Consider the following 21,696-nt stretch of genomic DNA (forward strand, 5'->3'; position numbering starts at 1 on the left):
ACTTTCTTAGTATTTCCATTGGATTGAAAAGAGTTGTGAAATTTGAGTTTGATGAAACAGTATAATTTCTAATATTGGTGCTTTAACTTATCCACCTCAATTCCCCCAAGGTAAGCTCTTAGGCCTTTTTTTTTTTTTTAATAGTTATAAAGATTATATTTATGATATTCCTTGAATTAAAGAAAAGAAAAGGAATTTGATCCTAGTCGTGTCGATAGGCTTCGAACAACTTGTTAGGGCTTCGTTGATCTAAATATGAATATTTAATAAAATCATAAAACTTCATATTGTTTGGCAAAGAAACATAATGAGTTTTCCCTAAAATGCTAGAGTTGCATTTAACATAATTCTTTTGTGATTATTGGTTTATATCTGTGAGAGAGACGGACCTAAATCTTGTGAATGAAAATTTTCCTCCAAGAAAGGATTATTCAAATGTGGAAAGACAATTTTCTTACTTTTTTAACACTAAATTCCATCAATTTGAGTTTTTAAAAAACACAATTATGGTAGCATTTGACACAATAACTTTGATCTTATGGTAAACCCTAACAATTTTCTCCTAGTCGTGTTGATAGGCTTCGAACAACTTGTTAGGGCTTCTGCTTGTGAGTATAATTTTGAGGTAATCCACATATAAATTTGATCTTCTCTGCTCTTTGGAAGTACTAAATTCTTTTAATTAGAGTCTCCTATTGCTCTTCCAAGTTGATTCTTGCTTCTCATTTCATTTTCGTCTAAACTTCATATTGTTTGGCAAAGAAACATAATGAGTTTTCTTTAGGCTGCTACAATGCTAGAGTTGCTTTTAACATAATTCTTTTGTGATTATTGGTTTATATACTGATTGTAAATCTTGTGAATGAAAATTTGTTGAGTCGCGATGGAGGGTCTCTGCGTGGAAAGACAATTTTCTTACTTTTTGGGAACACTAAATTCTAGTGTTTGAGCTTTTCTGAGGTCATTATGATTGTTGTCTAGGAAGCAAAACACATTTTTATCACGGGGCTAAAGTTGCATTTGACACAATTCTTTGATCATTATGTAAGAAGCAGATCTAGAGTGTCGTTTATGGGTTCATGTGAATTCGGAATCCATTTTTTTTCAAGTGATATCACGGCCCATCTTAGCAACTGTATGATATATATCAACTAGAAATCTTGAATAATATCTAATAACTGGTCTATATGGAAGGTAAATCTTGTAATATTCGCTCACTCATGTTGAACATGCAAAAATTCGTTTTGGCAAAAGTTGAATCCAAAAACTTGAGATTGCTCTAGCGGAAGTCTTTACAAAGAAGAATGAAATGACAATGAAACCTTGGAGAGTAACATTGGAGCCAGATTTGGGCAGGTGTAATTCCTTTATACGTAGAGATGGTCTTCTTTACTCCTTGAATTACTAAATTTTACTAGTGTTCTTTTGCTTTTCTGAGGTCATCTTTGTTCTCTTGGAAGCAAAATGCTTTATTTTACACATTTTTGTCTTATTTTTATCTTCCACCAATTTTTTGTTTGTACTAATGGGCTTAGAAGAGTGAAATTAGGGTACAACCCAAAAGGGAATCCACTTCAGAAAAGTGAACAGGGCCGGCCCATCTTAGCAACTGTACCTGAGATAGTTCATTATAAACTAGAAACAAAAGAGTCCAGTTGAATCCCAACTATCTAGTTACCACATCGTCTTAAGAAGAAATTTTTGAAGCGTTTATATGCGCGAACTAGAAGAGTGAAACTTGTCCCTTCGGGGACATCCGATAAAATTAAACGATACGAGAGAAGAAACAACAATAGTAATATATGGCCACACTAGTGATACACGCAAATCGAGAAATGGTCCAAATTTTTTTCTCCCATTGACGGTCCATACAAGAAAGAGATATATCTTCTTTAATGCGCTTCAAGTATTTGTTTATATATGACTCTTGAACATGACTTAAATAACAAGATTAGCCCTACATTATTTTATAGATATTTCTTTATTTTATTTGTTTATATATGGCAACTCTTGAAAGTTATGACTTAAATAACGGGGTGTAAATACTTGCATATGCACCTTGAGTTGTTATTATAATAGATGTGGAAATATAAAATAAACCCATAAGGGTTATATTTTTGTAAAAAAAAAAATACCCATAAGTTGGTAGATATTTTTAACAAACCTTATCCCCAAAATGATTTTCCAATCTCATTAAAAAGGCTTCCATGAAAATTTATGCTACCAACCTTTTAATTAAAAATATATGTAAAAATTATATTTATTGAACTAAAAACAACAATAGTAATATAATTTTAGAAACCATCTTGATAATAATTTTGGAAGTAAATAAGTGTTCCATATAGAATTAGCGTAAAAGATATATCATGACAACCTACTATTCATCTAATAATTTGACTAGTTTTCACAACTTGTGTGAACATTATGCATATAAAAATATTTAAAAGTATCCTATTTTATTTTATATGATATTTTTTATTTTTTAGTCTTAGCAAAAATAATGACACTTTTCTATATTTTAAAATAGACAAAATATAAAATATCATTTACCCTTAATGACATGATTTTATAGTTACAAGAATTTCGTGGCATATTTAAAAGACCACAAATTTTGGTACAGAAAGAAGTTTTTAGAGTTCGCTCACAAGGGAAAGTTTAATTTGACATAATTCTTTTGGTTTTTGTGCTATGACAGATGATTTTGCAGTATTGCTCAGTCATTTTGGACAGGGAAGATCCTTTTGACAAAGTTGAACAAAAAGAACAATAAGATAATGAAAATTTGTTGCATCATCACCATAACTTATCCTTCTAGGATTCCTCATCTATTAACATGTGGAGTAATATAAATCTGAATATCAGAGAAGTCTTATGACATAGTTAAAAGCACATGAAGTTTCAAAAGTTTTACATTCACATAAATGTTATGACATTTTTAAGATTAAAAATACTAAAAGTCTTCATTCTTTATTAAACTTTGTGTCAAGTCAGACTGTGATAAATAAAGTGAATTTGTGGGAGTATATGTTTCTCTCCTCAATTTCAAAGTATTCTATTTAAGGATGAGTGATCTTATAGAAAAAGTGGTGATCATTATATTTATCTTAATTTAATTTGTCATGAAGTTTGACGGAAAAATTGACACGACCTAAAATGAGTGACTCAAAGCCTAAAAGAGATTCAGTGACAATTTTAAAATTATATATTAAGAAATTAACCATTTACTTCATCATTACCATGATATTGAAATGAAGTTATTAACATAGAAAAATTTAATTATGATGTGATGACAAAAGTAAATTAAAGATAGATTTAGATTTTCTTTTCCGAATTTTCAATATATGTATACTGAAGGTTACCAGTCTCTCTTTCTTACAAGCAGTCACACGTATATCAAACAAATTTGAAGATTTGTTAACAAAGACAATGACAAAAATGATTGGGAGATTTTGAGCCTATGATTTTGCAGTGGCCTCCATTGCAATTTTGCTTGCAAAGATTATCACATATGATATCATCATTGGAGCCTGGAATGCAACTTCCGATGTGGTTGTTGGTGCAACATTTCAAACCATCTATTCGGATGATACCTGAAATTCAAATTTCATTATAAATTTTCTCTCATCTATCTTCAAAAATCTTTTAACATAAGGTAACATAACAAAATATGAGGAAAAAATATATAAGCAAAGTTTTTTCCTTTGTTCTAGAATTGGGAAAGAATTATTGGCATTATATTGTAACTTTAAATAATCACTTACACACTTCATTTTTTGGTAGAATATATTAATTTTTTTTAATTAATCTTTAATAATATAACAAAATGTTTGTAAACAGAAGAAACTAACATGTTGATGCTATGGGATGTTCATGGTTCGGTTTTCCTCTAAAAGGAAACTAAGATGGGCTTATGACTTTTGACTTATAACCTAAAAGTCATAAGTTGGGAATTTTCGCTTACGACTTTTGGCTTATTTTTGTCATTTTAGCTTAAAACAAGTGGTTAAAAGCACTTTTCTATTTTACCCAAACACTACGAAAGTGCGTAAAAGCTATTTTGGCTTAAAAGCACCTAAAATAAGCCAATCTAAAAATAAGCTCTTAGTAAATTTTTCATAGATCTGATTTTTGTCTGTTTTTCAATTAATTCAATTTTTTTGTTGAACATATGACAATATACTTCCATGCACATATTAGATTGGCTAAATTCCAATATAACACTGCCAAATCAATTGCTCTTTTAAAAAAGGACTTCCTTAAATAATTTGTATGCATTGTTCAAGAACTTAGCCATTTCCAAGGAACATAAAATTATTCTTACAATGTATTTCTTTTTTTATGAAAAAAACTAAAGATCTAGATGTGATATACCAAGATATCTTTGCGATAATTGAATAAAATAATGATGAATAATTAAAGTTCTCAAAGACAAGTTATTTTGAACATTCTATAAATTCTTGAATTTATCGAAATAAAAATTACAAATCAAACCAGAAAGTAAAGACAAATAATTACTATAAAGGCAAACAAAGAAAAATCAATAGTGCTAAATATTAATATTGTACCGTAAATTTTTAAAAAGTATATATATAAATATACATATGCAATTATAATTTTTAAATAGGTATTTATGCGATTTGATTTGGTTTTTCGTGAACACCCCTAGTTAAGCTATATTTTGTATAAAAGAAAAAACAAACTAAATCTTTTGAGACGTTGAGCTTTGCCATTATTCAATATTTTGAGGTTAAGTCTCTAAACAATTCTTTCAAAATCAAACCAAACTATATTTATTGTCTGTCTAAAGATTTTTATGTATCTTGTTTATTTTCTTTTCTTTTCCTTGATTTAGTTCAATTTTCAATTTGGTTGGAATATTGTTAAACTATGACAACATATATTTAGAGGTATATATATATATTCACCAAATTAGTTAAGCTATTGTTTAAATATGGGATATATTTTGATTGTTGGTGAAAAAATATATACATAAAAATAATGGAGAGGAGGAACACAATGAAAAGGACACCATAAAGGAATTTTGAGACGTTGAGCTTTGCCATTATTCAATATTTTGAGGTTATGAAATAGTCTCTATTTAACAATTCTTTCACTTAATTTATAGCAAAGGGTTCAGAAAATTTATGGAAAATTATTGTTAGTTCTATATTTGTTGTGTGTCTATGAGATTTTTATGGTATATTGTTTACTTTTGCAGTCCATTTCAGGAATTTTCCTTGCAATAAAAAGTTACATGCACTGTAATAACATTAAACAATAGATGATGCGATAGATAAAAACAAGGAAAAAAGTTCCATAATTATATGATTCGCTTTCTTTAGTTTCATAGAAACTTTTTCTATTGGGTATATCACATTGAGAAATAAGATGACAGTTGAGATTTTGTTAAACCAATACGATTTGATGTGCTCGGACAATCGAGAAAATATTTGACATAATTAATATATTTGATAAGCATCGTTGTAATATTATTTTTCAAATACCAAACCAAACCAATTGTATCGTTTTTAAATCGATAAACCAAACCAAACCAACAAAAGTCGGGTTATTCATCTCGGTTTGTCTCGGATTTTTCGGGTTAGTTGATTGTTTTTTTTTTTTTTTTGGTTCAATACGAAGCATCTTATAATAGCATTTGCTTGACCAAAAATAAGATCTTACCCTTCTATTTCTAATTATGTAAAATGAAAAATGTGTGGTGAATTCATTGACTCATTAAATAAAAAATTCATAACAATTGAATTAAATAAGTATAGAACATGCATGTGATGTATAACTATAACAATCAAGTTATAAACAACTTTAATATTGTTCCGTAAAATGAATTTTAGTTAGCTTTTAAACATTTACTTAAAAAGCCTATCGCTAAATGAACAAAAAGATTATAACTCAAATTTAGCATTAAGAATTAATTATACACCACAAATACTTACAAGGAGGATTATACAAGAGGTGTTTCTTAGAGGTTCCCAGCGGACTCCATAGGATGATGATTTTCTACACCAATTTTTTATTGTTTGTCTAAAGTTGATGTGATAAAGGCTATTTTGATCACTTTGTAGGCTGTTACTCGCGATATTAGTGTTTTGACATTCGACCCATTATTTTGTAATGAAAAAGTCTCTTTTAATTGCCAAAAATAAATTAATTATACAATCGGATGTGGTATCAATTCTTAAACGGATTGATCACGAAGATAAAAATCAATGTTTAAAAGTGATAAAGTTATTATTTATAAATTATATATGTATAAAAATATTTATAAATTGTCTATATTAATCGGATCAAGTTTGGTCTCGGTTTGACTTTTTTTTTGTTAAAACCAAACCAAACCTATTATGATGGGCATCCACACCAATCCAAACCAAACAAACCACTACTCGGGTTTTTTTTTTGGTTCGGTTTGTCATTTTAATTTGTATTTGATAAGCATCGTTGGTACTAATACTAGTTATGATAGAGATTAATGAATTAGAGTTATATGGAAAAGGTGCCTTACAAAAATTGTAAAAACTAATATTTTGGACCTGGAGCTTGAAAAAAATACTTCTAACTACCTATTTTTTCATGTTATATTAGAGTTGATTGTTTTATATGTAACTAAACAAATGAAAGAAAAGCTTAGGAATAGATTTAGTGGGCTGCGCCAGGCCAAGGCAGTAGTGCAACGCCAAGGCGACACATGAAGGCCCCGATAGCAAGCTATCGTGGTGGACCTTCCCCCTAGAAAAATAGAGTTAATATCGTGTGAGTCGATGACTCACATATCATATATTAAACTGATAAGAACAGATACTACACTTGATCTTAGCCAAAAGGCCGAGAAAGGTATGCTCCTAAATGTTTTGGTTTGGCCCTTTTATATGCTACTTCCACATTGCAGCTCTCCTATGCAGTCAGTGTGGGACAAAGAAGTAAGAAAATTCCTGAAGGAAAGTAAAAATCTGTACAAAACAGTTTGTTAGCAGAATTAAGTGTCCTAGCCAAGAGAATAATGCCAAAATCTTGAGGTAAGTGTCGCAACGCCAAATTGTAAGAAACAAGGCCTGCTACAATTGATTGTCGGTTGATCTGTATATGAACTACGAAGTTTGTATTTTTAGATGTATCAAAAACTAATTACGTAAATGATCAACTGAATTCCTTCTAATGGAAATAGTAGGTACATCAAGAAGGCCGATTAAATTGTTTCTCTATTAAACAACTTAAACATCATGTCCAGTCTAATTGTGATACAAAATGAATTCAAGGGAATAATCCAATTTGAGATTCTTTGGCTCCTACAAGGGTTACACTTATCAAGAAGGACGGGAAGGGGAAGTAATAACTAATTGTAACTGGAAACACACTCGATCAAATAATCTTTTGCTAAAATAACATTCTGCTTAAGATCTGAAGAAACATGAATAACTTTAAGAAAAGTAGTATAATGGTGAAATACTCTTTCGGTTCCAATTTATGTGATGCACTTTACTGAATGCGAAGTTTAGGATACAAATGAAATAATGGTCTTCATTATGAGTAATTTGAAAAGTTTAAATTAAATGAAATAATGTCACTTCATTAAGAGAAATTTGAAATTAACGAAAAATACTAATGAAATAATATTCTTGAATATGATGTTTTAAGTGCAACATCTTTTCTTCCTACTTCACTTTCAGTTTTCTTATAGTAGGGATTTGTAATAGAATTAAAGAAACATGACATCTAGAAATTAATTTATATAAATGCTACAAAAGTTTAGGATTTGAATTGGTGGGGTGCGCCAGGCCAAGGCAATAGTGCAACACCAAGGCGACACTTGAAGGCCCCGATAGCAAGCTACCGTGGTGGACCTTCCCCCTTAAAAAATTGAGTTAATATCGTGTGAGTCGATGACTCACATATCAAATATTAAACTGATAAGAACAGATACTACACTTGATCTTAGCCAAAAGGCCGAGAAAGGTATGCTTTTTCATTGTTTGCTTGGACTCTTTTGTATCCTATTTCTTCAGTACGAGTTCTCTTATCCAGTCGATGTGGGACTAAAAGAGCTACTATTTAAATAAGCAAAGGGAAAGTGAAGACTAATATAATATTAAAAATTTGCTCCTTTATTTAAATAGGTTGAAGTGGATCCCACCAATTCTAGTCCTAAGCTTTTCTAGCATTGGACTGACAAAAGAGTTGTGTAATGTGAGTTTGATGAGATAGTACAACTTCTAATATTGGTTCTTTAATTTATCCTCCTCAACTCCCTGAAAGTAAGTTCTTAGGTTGTCTTTTATAGTTATAAAGATTATAATTATAATACTCCTTGAAAGAAAGAAAAGTAAAAGAATTTGCATAATGAGTTTTCTTTAGGCTGCTACAGTGCTAAAGTTGTACTTTAACATAATCCTTTTGTGATTATTTTGTTTGTATACGGATTGTAAATCTTGTGAAGGACAATTTACTAAGTCGTGATGGAGATATTTTGGATCGGATAGTTCCTCTGCATGCAAAGACGATCTTCTTACTCGTTGGCAACACTGAGTTCTGATGGAATCTCCTCTTGCTCTTATCACTGCACTAAAGTTGAATGTGATACAATTCTTTGATGATTTATGTATTTTGCTTATGCTCTATATGTGAGTGTGTGCAGGTGGGTGAAAAGTGAAAATATGAGGGTGGTTAGGTGTGTGAGTAAAAATTAGGTGTGGTTGCTAGTTTTTGGGTATTGCTATGAGTTTTAGCCACTATTTAGAATCTAATACTAGGAAAATAGTCACTCTTTAACGTCGATATAAAATTTGGACACAAATATTCCTATTTAAAACAAGGAAAAACTCTAGGAACGACTACTGGAGATTGAACATTTATCAATTCAAAATTTGCGTTGCTAGTTCAAGATGAGTGTGTTATCGTTTTAGCCAGGAAGAACTCGAGAGTAGGAACAATTTTTTTTGCATTTTCAAGTTAGCCTATCTTTGATTTTAGAGTATTAGTTATTCTTCTACAAGATTGAACTTAATCCCAAACAAAACAATGAAATGAAAAAATAAATTAGAACCCAATTGATGAGTGTGTTTTGAACATTTATCAATTCAAAATTTGCAGAATTCCAATTGATGAGTGTGTTGTTGTTCAAGAAGGAAGAACTTGAGCACACTACACTGAATTAATAGTAGGAACAATTATTTTTGCATTGTCAAGTTAGCCTATCTTTGATTTTAGAGTACTACTCATTATTCTTCTACAAGACTGAACCTAATCCCAAACGAAACACTGAAATGCAAAATCAACTTAGAACTAGAATTGGTGACATAGGAGTTCTCTTGTCCAAGGCAGTGGGAGTACAACAACAACAACATACTTGAAATCCCACATAGCAAGCTACCGTAGTGGATCTTCCCCTTAAAAATTGAGTCAATACTCACATCTCGGAAGATGGGGATATTTTCGAAAGACCCTCGGCTCGAGAATAACATGATCTCAGCCAAAAGGCAGAGAAAGGCATGCTTTTCCAAGTATTGTGCAAGCTCTTTTATATTCAGCTTCTTACATAGGAGTTCTCTTGTCCAGTCGATGTGGGAGTATGAGAGCTATTTAAATAAGTTGGAGAGTGAAGATAAATATTAAAAATCTGGTTAGTGCACCCCACCAATTCTTGTTTTACGCTTTTCTTGCATTGGACCATTGTTTTGGTTTCATGCTTCTCTTATAGTATGCCTTTGGACTGACAAAAGAGTTGTGAAATGTGAGTTTGATGAAACAGTATAATTTCTAATATTGGTTCTTTAATTTATCCACCTCAATTCCACGAGAGTAAGTTCTTAGGCTGTTCTTTTTGTAGTTATATAGATTATATTATATGTATAATATTCCTCAAAAATCAAAATAAAGAAAAGAAAAGGAATTTTCTTTAAGACTTGAGTCTTTACAATTTATTGATAGTATGAGATTTATGATTCTGCATATAAGTTGGCTGCAAATTGCTCATGTTCGTGTTGAAAGGCTTCGAACAACTTGTTAAGCCTTCTGCCTTCTTAAGATCAATCAAGACACAAATAAGCAGCACATACAAAGAACCTCATTTTAGTTATTGAGTTGACAATTAAATATTTATACATAGTCAATGAATTCCCGAACCCACACCTAATACTATAGCTCTGCCCCTCTACAAATATCTCATGTTTACTTGCGGATGTGCTTCTGCTGTTCTGCATAATTAATAAGTGTAAATGAACATGTATCTGTCAGATGCTTGTGAGTGTAATTTTGAGGTAATCTACATATAAAGATTTGGGTAACCGCAATATAAGCAGAAATTCTTCCTTGATTCCTTTGACCTGAGAGGTGTAATTGTATGTATAGTCTCCTATTGCTCTTCCAAAGTGATTTTTGCTCCTCATTTTTTTGTTTGACCTTCATATTGTTTGGCATAGAAAGATAATGAGTTTTATTTAGGCTGCAACAGTGCTAAAGTTGCATTTAACATAATTCTTTTGTGATTATTGGTTTGTAAATCTTGTGAATGAAAATTCATTGTCGCGATGGATATAGCTTGGATTGGGTAGTTCGTCTGCATGCAAAGACGATCTTCTTACTTTTTAGAAAATAGTACTAAATTCTGATAGAATCTCCTTCTGCTCTGTTGTTTGAAACGAAATTGAATGAGCTTTTGAAGCCTTCTCAGTGCGCTAAAGTTGCATTTGACACAATTCTTTATTGATTATGTACAGGGCGGACCTACAGTGTTGTCTACGGGTTCATGTGAACTAAGTAGCTTTTTGTTCACATACTTATTAAGAAATCTACATATCTATATACATTTGATTATAAATCAAATTATTGTTGTATATTAACTTGACGTCATTATAGATTCATAAATTTCAAATTTTGGATCTGCCTTTGATTATGTATAATGTTTATGCTCTACATTATGGAAGGTAAATCTTGTAATATTAACTCTCTCTTGTTGGACAGGCAATATTCTTTTTGGCTAAAGTTGAATCCAAAAACGTGAGATTGAGGGGAAGTCCTTACAAAGAAGAATGAACTGACAATGAAACTTAATTTGCAGGGTAATAATGGACATGGCTAGGGCAAAGTAGTTCCTTCACATGTAGAAACGGTTTTCCTTACTCCTTGAAATACTAAAGTTTACTAGAATGATCTGTTGCATTTTCTAAGGTCATTTTTGTTCAGTGTTGTCTTTTAGTTTTTTATTTTTTTATTTTTTTTAATTTTTCTTTGCTTTTGGTATGTTCAGTGGCGGAGCCACATAGAGCCGAGGGTGTTCATCCGAACCCCCTCGGAGGAAAAAAAAATACTGTTTTTACAAGTTTAAAATTATTTTTTATGTATATATAGTAGATGTTGAACCCTCTTAAGCTTCTTCGTATGTTTACTTTTTTATATTTTAAACTCCCTCGACGAAAATCGTAGCTCCGCCACTGGGTATGTCACATACACATTTGATTTAACAGCATAAGATTTCTTAAACGTTATGTCCAGTCAAATTAAGATAACATCGTATGAAAAAGGAACTAATCAGTTTGAGATTTTTTGGCTCCTACAAGGAATAAACTTATCAAGAGGGATGGGAACTGGGAAGGAGATAACTAATTGTAACTGGAAACACACTTCCACCAAATCTTTTGCTAAAAATCTAACGTTGTGCTTAAGAAAAATAACTTCTAGGAAAACAGTATATAATTGTGAAATACAATCCCTTTGCCTGTTTCAATTTATTTGATGCGCTTTGATTGGCACGAAATTTTAAGATACTAAAGAAATAATATTCTTCATTTAAATTAAATTGAAAAATTCAAAGTTAAATTATTTTTAAATATAAATAAGTCATTCTTTTTTGGACAAATTTAAAGAAAAAATGCATTCTATAAACTAGGACATCACTACTGAAAGAAAAATACTGATCAAATAATGTTTTTCAATATGATGTTTCAAATGCAACATCTTTCAGAGTTTTTCTTATACTAGTACTAGTAGGTTATAAGAGTATACAAGAAACATGAACTATGAACTACAAAAGTAGATGCATGCCAAAAGTTTAGGACTTGAATTGGTGGGGTGCGCCAAGCCAAGGCAGTAGTGCAACACCAAGGCGACACGTAAAGGCCCCGATAGCAAGCTACCGTAGTGGACCTTCTCCCTTAAAAAATTAAGTTAATATCATGTGAGTCGAAATTTCGACTATCGTATATTAAACTGATAAGAACAGATACTACACTTGATCTTAGCCAAAAGGCCGAGAAAGGTATGCTTTATTAAGGTTTTCGTGAGTCATTTTATATCTCACCTCGTACACAACAGCTCTCTTATGCAGTCAGTGTGGGACTAGAAAAGCTTATAAAGTTGATTAGAAAGAGTGAAGATGGATTAAAAACAGCTCCCACTTTAATCTGCTTATAAGAGAATTATTTGGTATTTGAAGAAAATAGAGCGATATTTGATATGGAAGGTTCAGGTAACTCCAACTAATTTGAGATTGAGGTATATAGATGATCGATTGATATCTTCTTAGTGGTTTTTCATATTTGTAAGTTGGTTCGCTAAAATATGTATTAGACTTGCTTAAGAAGTGATAAGATGCAAATGATACTCTCCAAAATAAATTTCAAAAAAGATTGTGAGATTGCCATACGTCTACAACTACAGCATCTATATTCAGAACACTAGTATGTCCTGATGAAAATGGTATGCAAATTAGCCTATATATTACACTAGTTACAGAGGGCATCAAGAAAATACTTGGTCTTTTTGAACATGTCATAGTTATGAATCGAGTAAACCTGAGGTAAATGGTTGATTTTTGTATGTAGGAATATAGTACAATCATTTGAGCATAGGATATGGAAGTGTAATCACACTGGTAGACATAACTAAAAATGAAATGAGATGTCTGAATATATACATTTATCTAAAAGAAAAGGGGAGACTTCGGATTGGTTCTAGTTCGTTTAGAAACGTAACTGTTATTCTTGGGACTATATGTGGAGCAATTCAAAGATAAATTGATACTGACTCCTCTGAATATGGTAATTCAAACTCCTTTATAACAACTATTTATGCATCATTTTCTAGTTTACACCCATTATCTCAAGTTTTGGATTGAATTAGTTCATTGACACTAATAGTTTATAAGAGAAAATTAAGTTAATTGATTATAGGAGGACTGACAGGGCGCACTGCTTGTCTTGCGAGCTAGTACATCTTCGTCATCGCGAGCCCATGCCGCCGGTCGGGTCACAAAGGATTGTGATCAAAGGAACTCCGCTACCTTCCCTGGTCAACTCCCTATTGCTATTGCGTGCGATCATAAAATTGGGTAATTTTCATAAATGTTCACTACCAAAGTTACATAACTTTGTTTTGTCACATAATAATCACAGTACTCTACGCCATTTTTCTTTCAACACGTCCGAATCCCTAGAACTCAACCCCAAATATCCAAACAAGTCACAAAAAGTAGAGCAATATAAACAACCTAATATGCTTAAAACACAATATGAGACACAAATAAACCAAACGAGGGTTCAGTTATTACACATTTTCTCTAGTACGTGGCATTTTAATTGCATAAGATTTGTGAATATTAATACTTCACGGTTCATGACTTTATTCGACAGTTTCATTTGGTTCCATTGAGCACTTCCGTTTCTTGAAAACTTTCACTACATTACAGAATTTTCAAAGTACACGGCTAGTACTATTTATTTTGAACTACTTTTTCTCAAAAGTGTTTTACTCCATTATTTACTTGGTGGTGAGTACGTACAATGTGAACATGCCTAAATCATTTTGAATTACAGACTCGTGAATCGCCATGTACCTTTTCCTTTGCCATGTACCTTTTCCTTTTTTCTTATTTTTTGGACAAGTAACGACAATATAGAAGTGCAATAATTTTCACAAAGAGACAAGTGCAATTAGTCATGACTAGACTAGTCACTGTCCCACTTTTGTTATCTTTTTCCAAATACATGCTTTCCACATAGGATTAGAAATTACTGCTAACTTTTTTTTCGGTGTCCTTTCCTTTTTCTTTTTACTTGAATTTCTACCAACTATGAGAGGCCACAAGTTACATTGTGGTTTTTCTTCCACCTTGTGATCGGCACCAGTTTTAAAGTTTCACTTTAAGGTATAATTCCTACCATATACACATCTATGCTATTAAGAATATGGTGAAATAAACATCAGTTTTGGACAAAATTGAGTTCTTGAAACTTCTATAGACTAGACCTTAATTCATACATAAGCCAACTTATAATAATAAGTCAGCATTGCTTGTGCAAAGTTCGGCATACATACGAATATTAACTAAAGTATTGATCCAAAATTCTTAATCAACCACACCGCCAAAAGTTATATGGCGAGTAATAATTACTTCTTCATCTTTAATTATTCATTAGACGTTTTTTATTCAGACAATGAAATGAAATCATCTTGGATAAAAAATGTGTTACGTCCCAAAATGGGACTTCCTAGCTAGTGCCTAGTACTATCGTACTTAATTTTTTGAGTTTTGGACCGAAGTAATCCATTATTTAAACCAATTTACTAAAATAATGCATTTCAATTTTTTTTTACATAACTAGAATAAAGATATTCCGCAGTAACGTATTAGGCATTATTTTATTCAAAAAAGTTAGTACTTGACGGTGTTAAAGGATACTACATACTTGTAAGTAACGTTTTATTCTTAATATGTAACTGAGAGTAACGACTCTAAGAATTCAGGAACAACTTTTGTACCAAATCTGACATTGATTGATTTAGGCTCAAACATAACTAACAGTAACATTTCTACAGTTATCCAGTAAGCGAGTTTAATCATTTGATTTTGAAAGAATGAGATAGATCATCACTTTTGCTATAATGATTTTAATTGCAAACCAATTAGTAAAATGAGTTGTGCATTTGATGATGAGTTCATAACGCCTAAATTTTAAATCATAGCTCCACCTATGTTTAGAAGATATTATGTATATGGTGTTTGGGAGTGTTCCTTTATTTTGAAACTTTAACACTTGAGAAAAAATTTACCGTGAATTTATTCTTAACTATAGATATTTAAGAATATAATATTTGTCCAATCGATTATAGATGTAGACAAAAATTCAAGTCTTTGCATAACAATTTTTGTTGGTTTTATACGTATGATATCTCGCTTATATGTGTCACGAAAAACATGTACATTAGCGGTGCATATTTTATCGTTGAATTGTAATTCACTTTAAAATGATGCTGACAATTGATATGTCACGTGTAAGCCATGAAACACATCTAATCTATACTTACGAACATTATAAAATGGGTCTTTTAAGATTCACTTCCATTCAATTTATGCATTTTATTAAAAATCCGCTTTTTATATTTAAAACTATTTTTTTATCCGACATATAACATAGCAGATTTAAAGTTATATAAGAAATATTGTAATATATTTATTAAAACCACCAAATTTACAAGGCTTTTTATTTTTTTAAAATTTCGTATCTAATTAAATTAATATAAGATAAAATGAAATATGAAGTATTTATCTTTTTTATAACTTTTACTCTGCACCGTCATAAGTTCACTGGATGAAAGTGACCTATCTCATTCTTTTGAAACCAAAATATTAAACTTAGCTCACTGGATCAGAGAAACATTCTTTGTTAGTTACGTTTTAGCGAAGTCGAATCGGTTACAACTTTAAAATCAATCAGTGTTAGATTTCTTACAAAAGTTGTCTCTGCTGAATTCTTAGAGTCGTTACTCTCAGTTACGTATTAAGGGTAAAACGTTACTCACAAGTACGTATTATCCTTTGATACCGTCAACCGCTAACTTTTTTGCCCGTTAGATTTTTTGAATAAAATAATGTTTAATACGTTACTACGAAATATTTTTATTCTAGTTTTGTAAATTTTCAAAAAAAAAGTTATTATTTTGATGAATTGCTATAAATAATGGCTTATCTCGGTCAAAAATTCTAATTTATTTCAAGTTTGGTCTAGACATATAAATGATCTTTGAGATGTCAATTTCTGAATGGTCGAAACATTACTACTATATATAAGGCAGAATGAGAACTTTTTGTAGTCTCACAAAAATTTTGATCCTATAATGTTGTTACACTTGGCTTTGCTTTGTCTTTTTATTGCATATTTTTATTTTTGGTCTCATTTTTTCTCCTCCCGTCCATTTCTATGTGGGCCTATGTAATTGGTGTATCTATTGAATTATAGTAATATTTTGTGAATCTTTTCTTGCCCTTTATTTCTTTCTATTCATATTATAGCTCTTATATTTAGTTCGAATAAATAATTTTTTTTTTATATAATCGAGAAGGCATTAACAGTTTATTTACCAAATTTATCATTATTTACATAAGTGAATTTTTACATAACCAAAAAGTCATATTAGGTTGATACTATTTAATCAAGGTAATTTAGTGAAATGCTTCTTACTTTCTAGGGATATAAGTTATGTCTTAATGGGTGTGCCCAAGCTAAAAATACAAGATAATATTATCCAAAAGGAGTATTAGATTACCCTTTATATCATTTGTCATTATACATTAGTAAGATTTTGGCAATTATGGAGCCACATTATCGTTTTCAACTTGAGCATTTATTAGATTTTACTAATTACTCTTGCTCCCGTTTAAATTTATGTGGCACTTTTCATTTTCCGGAGTCAATTTGACTAAATTTTAAAGTTAAATTGAATTAGATCAACATAATATTTTAAATTAAAATTTAGATACTAAAAATACAAAAAGTAGTATAAAGAAATTTTAACTTAGAATTAATATTTTTCGGCATAAACTATATTTGAATAACTAAATTGATTCTTGAGGTCAATCAATAAATATAGTTTTTCCCTTTGTTTCGTCTAATTAAAAGTAAGCTTATATCACCACATTTTAAACTTAACATAAAACTTTGTTACATGAAATATTATGAGTGAAATTTAAACTTAATAAATATTAAAAAGAAAATTAGTATTGCTTTTATATTTAAAGTTTGGGCCGGCTAAAGCACGGGCCACGTGTAACTAGTGTGTGTATATATATATATATATATATATATATATATATATATATATATATATACACACATACTTTGGATATAATGATTCGTGTATGTACTTGTGTTTGGATATATATATATATATATATATATATATATATATATATATATATATATATATATATATATATATATATATATATATATATATATATATGTATTGCTAATAAACATAAATAAGTTTGTACTGTTTTTATGCATATAGATATATATACTATGTTCAAAACACAATTAATATAAATTGTAGTTTGTGCTCCGTATCTAAAACTTTATTATATTAGTGTTTGCTACGAATACAAAGTCAGCAAAAATCTATTAATACTTTTTAAAAGGGAAGACTTGTTTAAAAGAAAACTATTTTCCTCGCTTTGAGATAAAACAAAAGCAATATTTAAGCATCAGTTGATACTTTCAATTTCAATTCGATTAATTTAAAGGTGTAAAATAGTTATTATTTTTTATCAAATTTTGATTTGGATAATTCTAATTCAAATTATTAAATTAATTTTACATGTTTAGAACGAAAAAAGTAGAAATTGATTTTCTATTTAAACGAAGAAATACTATTTTTTAATTTTTAGTAAATATTGTCGGTTTAGCTTATTTTACTTGTCATGTTGTCTTTTGCATGGTTTTTTAATGAAACGTCAATTAGAATTATAATTTGACCAATTTACCTTATTCATTATTTGATTTCCATTTGATATTTTTTTTTACGACATTAATCTCTTTTCACATTTATTAGAGTAAGAATAAAAATGAAAAAGTAATTAAATTTTATCTTGTTTTAAAATATAAATATTTTAAGTATATTTATTTTAGTAAACATAATAAATAAATGATATGTCGAAATAGCAAATAAAACAGTTCAATATCTAGATTAGATCTCAGGCTAATACAAAACAAAAAAAATTGTATGGTTTGACTACTTAACCTTTTGACGAAAAGCAATAATATGGGGTCCATGTTTTTTTATAATTTCATTCTCTTCACTAATTTCATTTCTCCATCATTATTGACTTAATGGATACTGAAATTACGAATATTGTTTGATTTTTTAATATGGAGTATACTTTTTTTTTTTTTGACAAAGATATATATATATATATATATAAGTAATTACTTAAACATAATAATCACAAAATAATTTACATAATAGGGAGATTAGTACAGAAAACATAGTAAATAAACTTACACACACTATGTTCAAAACACGATTAATATAACATTGTAGTTTATGCTCCGTATCCAAAATTTTATTATATTAGTGTTTGCTTCGAATACAAAGTCGGCAAAAATTTATTAATACTTTTTAAAAGAGAAGGCTTGTTTAAAAGGAAACTATTTTCCTCTCTTTGAGATAAAACAATAAAGAATATTTAAGCATCGGTTATACGTTCAATTTTAATTCGATTAATTTAAAGGTGTAAAATACTTATTATTTTTTATCAAATTTTTATTTGGATAATTCTAATTCAAATTGTTAAATTAAGTTTTACATGTTTAAAACGAAACAAAATAGAAATTTAATTTTCTATTTAAACGAAGAATTGCTATTTTTTTTTAATTTTTGTTAAATATTCTCGGTTTAGCTCATTTTACTTGTCATTTTATTTTTTGCATGGTTTTTTAAGTAAACGTCAATTAGAATTATAATTTGACTAATTTACCTTATTCATTATTTAATCCCCATTTGATATTATTTTTTCTTTTATGACATTAATCTCTTTTCACATTTATTAGAATAAGAATAAAAATGAAAAAGTAATTAAATTCTATCTTATTTTAAAATATAAGTATTTTAAGTATATTTATTTTAGTAAACATAATAAATAAATGATATGGCGGAATAGCAAATACAATAGTTCGATATCTAGATTAGATCTCGGTTTAATATAAAAAAAAAAAAAAATTGTATAGTTTGACTCTTATCTCTTTTGAAAAAAAGCAATAATATGATGTTCATATTTTTTATTGTAATTTCATTTGTTTGGGTTGATACGCATGTGGAAATCGATTATTAACTTAATGACATACTTTGGAAATTACATGAATGTTGTTTAATTTTTTAATAGATGCACTATTTTTTGACATTGTTTGTTTTTTAATATGGGGTTCACTTTTTTTTTTTTTTGATATTGGTTGATTTTGTTAATATGGGGTCCACTTTTTTTTCGTGAGTTTGGAGATGGTGGGTTAAAATATTTTTTTATATTGCTTGGTGTTTAGTCATTTTTTTTTTTTTTTTTAATGGACGACGGACGATGGCATACTTTATATAGTAGTAAATATATATATATATATATATATATATATATATATGTATTTGGGTTGTTGTTGTATATATATATATCTTAGTTATGTTTGATTTTTACATGGTAGTTATATAAAAGCTTTTCATTTTGACATATTTTAACTTCCATTTTGATGAAATTATTTAATTCAAATCAAATTTGGAACCGGTTTACTTTTTTTTTTTTTATATTTAGTTCTAAATAAATAATCTATACATAGTTAATGAACTTTTAAGACAAATACTAATTTAACTTGTGCGACGGATGGAGTTTGGAGGGATTAGGGGTTCGAACATGGATATGGAAAAAAAAATCTTTGGAGGAAGCCTCCCTTTTTTATTTTTTTATATTGAAACACTGCGTGTATTAGATGTGAAAAATGAGGTAGGAGGTTCGATAGGCTTTTTTTTTTTTAAAAAATTTTAAAAAAAAATTTGAAAATTATTGGATGATGAAACCAACTCTTCTATATAAAATTAGGAATATATATATATATATATATATATATATATATATATATATATATGTGTGTGTGTGTGTGTGTGTGTGTGTGTGTGGTGGTCCACAATATCTTTTATCTTATCACTTTCGTGATATTGTTGCCCTTTGTGTTTCAGAGCAAGTTGCCGTAAAGTTCAAAATGTGCTTTATCATTACACGGAATAATAATAATATTTTAAAGAAAATAGAGATAAAAAGGGGCCAAAATTGATCACGCATTCACCATAGATATTTGTCGAATAAGTAGAGGATTATTATAGTTATAAGTGCTAATTAAATATGGTCTAACGAGAGCTACAAGCACAGCCGAATAGCTTTTTAACACTTAATTACGTGCATGACTTGCAAAGAATTTTTAATATCAGAAAACACTTTTAATGAGGATGATATGGTTTCGCTTATGAGTTCGGCAAAATTTAATACTTCCTCCGTTCATTTTTACTCATCAATGCTTTTAATTTTTGGGAGTCAAACTACATGAATTTTGCCAACATTTTAAGAAATATTTTTTCATCATATTAATATGAAAACAATTGCAACTTTTTTTTAAATTAGGGATCCCGCAGCCACTACTCTTTGGGTGCGCTCTGGGTAAACTCCGCTTCTAGTGCAATAGCCCGCAAATCACATACGAGTAAGAACCAGATAGGCAGTTCTGGCGATGTCTTTCGAGAAGTTTGTTGGCAGGGGAATCGATTCCAGGTCTCTCATGTGATAAACGATTAGCTGAACCAACTCAGCCACCCTCGCAGGTAACAATTGCAACTTATAATATTTTTCATATAATTTTTTAACATCTAAATTATAATTTTAAAATATTGAATTAATCTAATTCAATTTAACTTTCAAAATTAGTCAAATTGACTCTCCAAAAGCTTATGACGCAAATCATATATTTATATTAAAAATCCAGTTAATATATATAAATTTTTTATATAAAATTCAATAACTTTCTTTTTTTAAAATTTAAAATTCTAGCTCCCATCTCTAATTTTAGTTACTCACGGCTACTGGCCCAATTGAATGGTAAGAACTGGCAACGTCCCATTTAGCTATCTGCCAAAGTTTCAAATTCAAAATAAAAATCTTAAAAAAGTCGTAAAATTTGCTGCCGACATTGGTATATCAAGATATTGGTTAAAGTCTATTAAAGATGAGGACAAGTCATCAACAATGTCGGATGGTAATTCAATTATTGGTCATGGCTCATGAATATCACGACAGGTAAATAATTCTGCAGTAGCTTTCAACTTTCATCTTTAATTTGCTTTTCTGTTTAACCAATGCAACATCACACGTTCTCGAAATCTGACAAATTAAGGTACTGTCTAGATACTTTAAAGTGTTACTGTCAACTTTCAATAATTCAACATATTACTAACTCAAACTCAGACAAGTGTTTTAGCTACGACATCTTAGTATAATAGTGTGTGTCCATTATTTAGTTCTAATAAAAAATTAACTTACTAATTATTTTTTTTACTTAATTATCTTATCACCCCCTTTAATGTGTGAGCTTGAATTTTCCTTTTTATGAATTAAACACATAAAGATTGCTTTTGATATGAGCGGATGACTCTTTTTGATATTATATTGAATTGTGTAATCATTTTGATTAAAAATTTAATTTATAAAAAAAAAATACTTTTATTTACTTAAGTATATATTCATTAATTCAAATTCAACCTGTCTAATGTAGAAGGTTGGTTTAACTAATGTTTACATGAGAAAACACAAACCATCTAGTATTTCATAAAGTGTACACGTAAGTAACGTATGGAAGGAATAATTTTAAACTCAAGCTAAAAGTT

At 29.5% G+C, this 21,696-nt stretch overlaps 3 non-coding genes across 3 annotated transcripts; all 3 read right to left on the reverse strand.

Moving 5' to 3' along the window:
* Positions 1-6,657: 6,657 nt before the first annotated feature.
* Positions 6,658-6,853, reverse strand: LOC132041241 (U2 spliceosomal RNA). The gene has a single exon (XR_009410947.1). It is a non-coding gene; the product is annotated as a U2 spliceosomal RNA (small nuclear RNA).
* A 923-nt stretch (positions 6,854-7,776) lies between these two features.
* On the reverse strand, positions 7,777-7,972 carry LOC132041240 (U2 spliceosomal RNA). The gene has a single exon (XR_009410946.1). It is a non-coding gene; the product is annotated as a U2 spliceosomal RNA (small nuclear RNA).
* A 4,101-nt stretch (positions 7,973-12,073) lies between these two features.
* On the reverse strand, positions 12,074-12,269 carry LOC132041244 (U2 spliceosomal RNA). Its single transcript, XR_009410950.1, has one exon. It is a non-coding gene; the product is annotated as a U2 spliceosomal RNA (small nuclear RNA).
* Positions 12,270-21,696: the final 9,427 nt, after the last annotated feature.

This window comes from Lycium ferocissimum, chromosome 12, assembly GCF_029784015.1.
Source record: "Lycium ferocissimum isolate CSIRO_LF1 chromosome 12, AGI_CSIRO_Lferr_CH_V1, whole genome shotgun sequence".
Taxonomy (NCBI): domain Eukaryota; kingdom Viridiplantae; phylum Streptophyta; class Magnoliopsida; order Solanales; family Solanaceae; genus Lycium; species Lycium ferocissimum.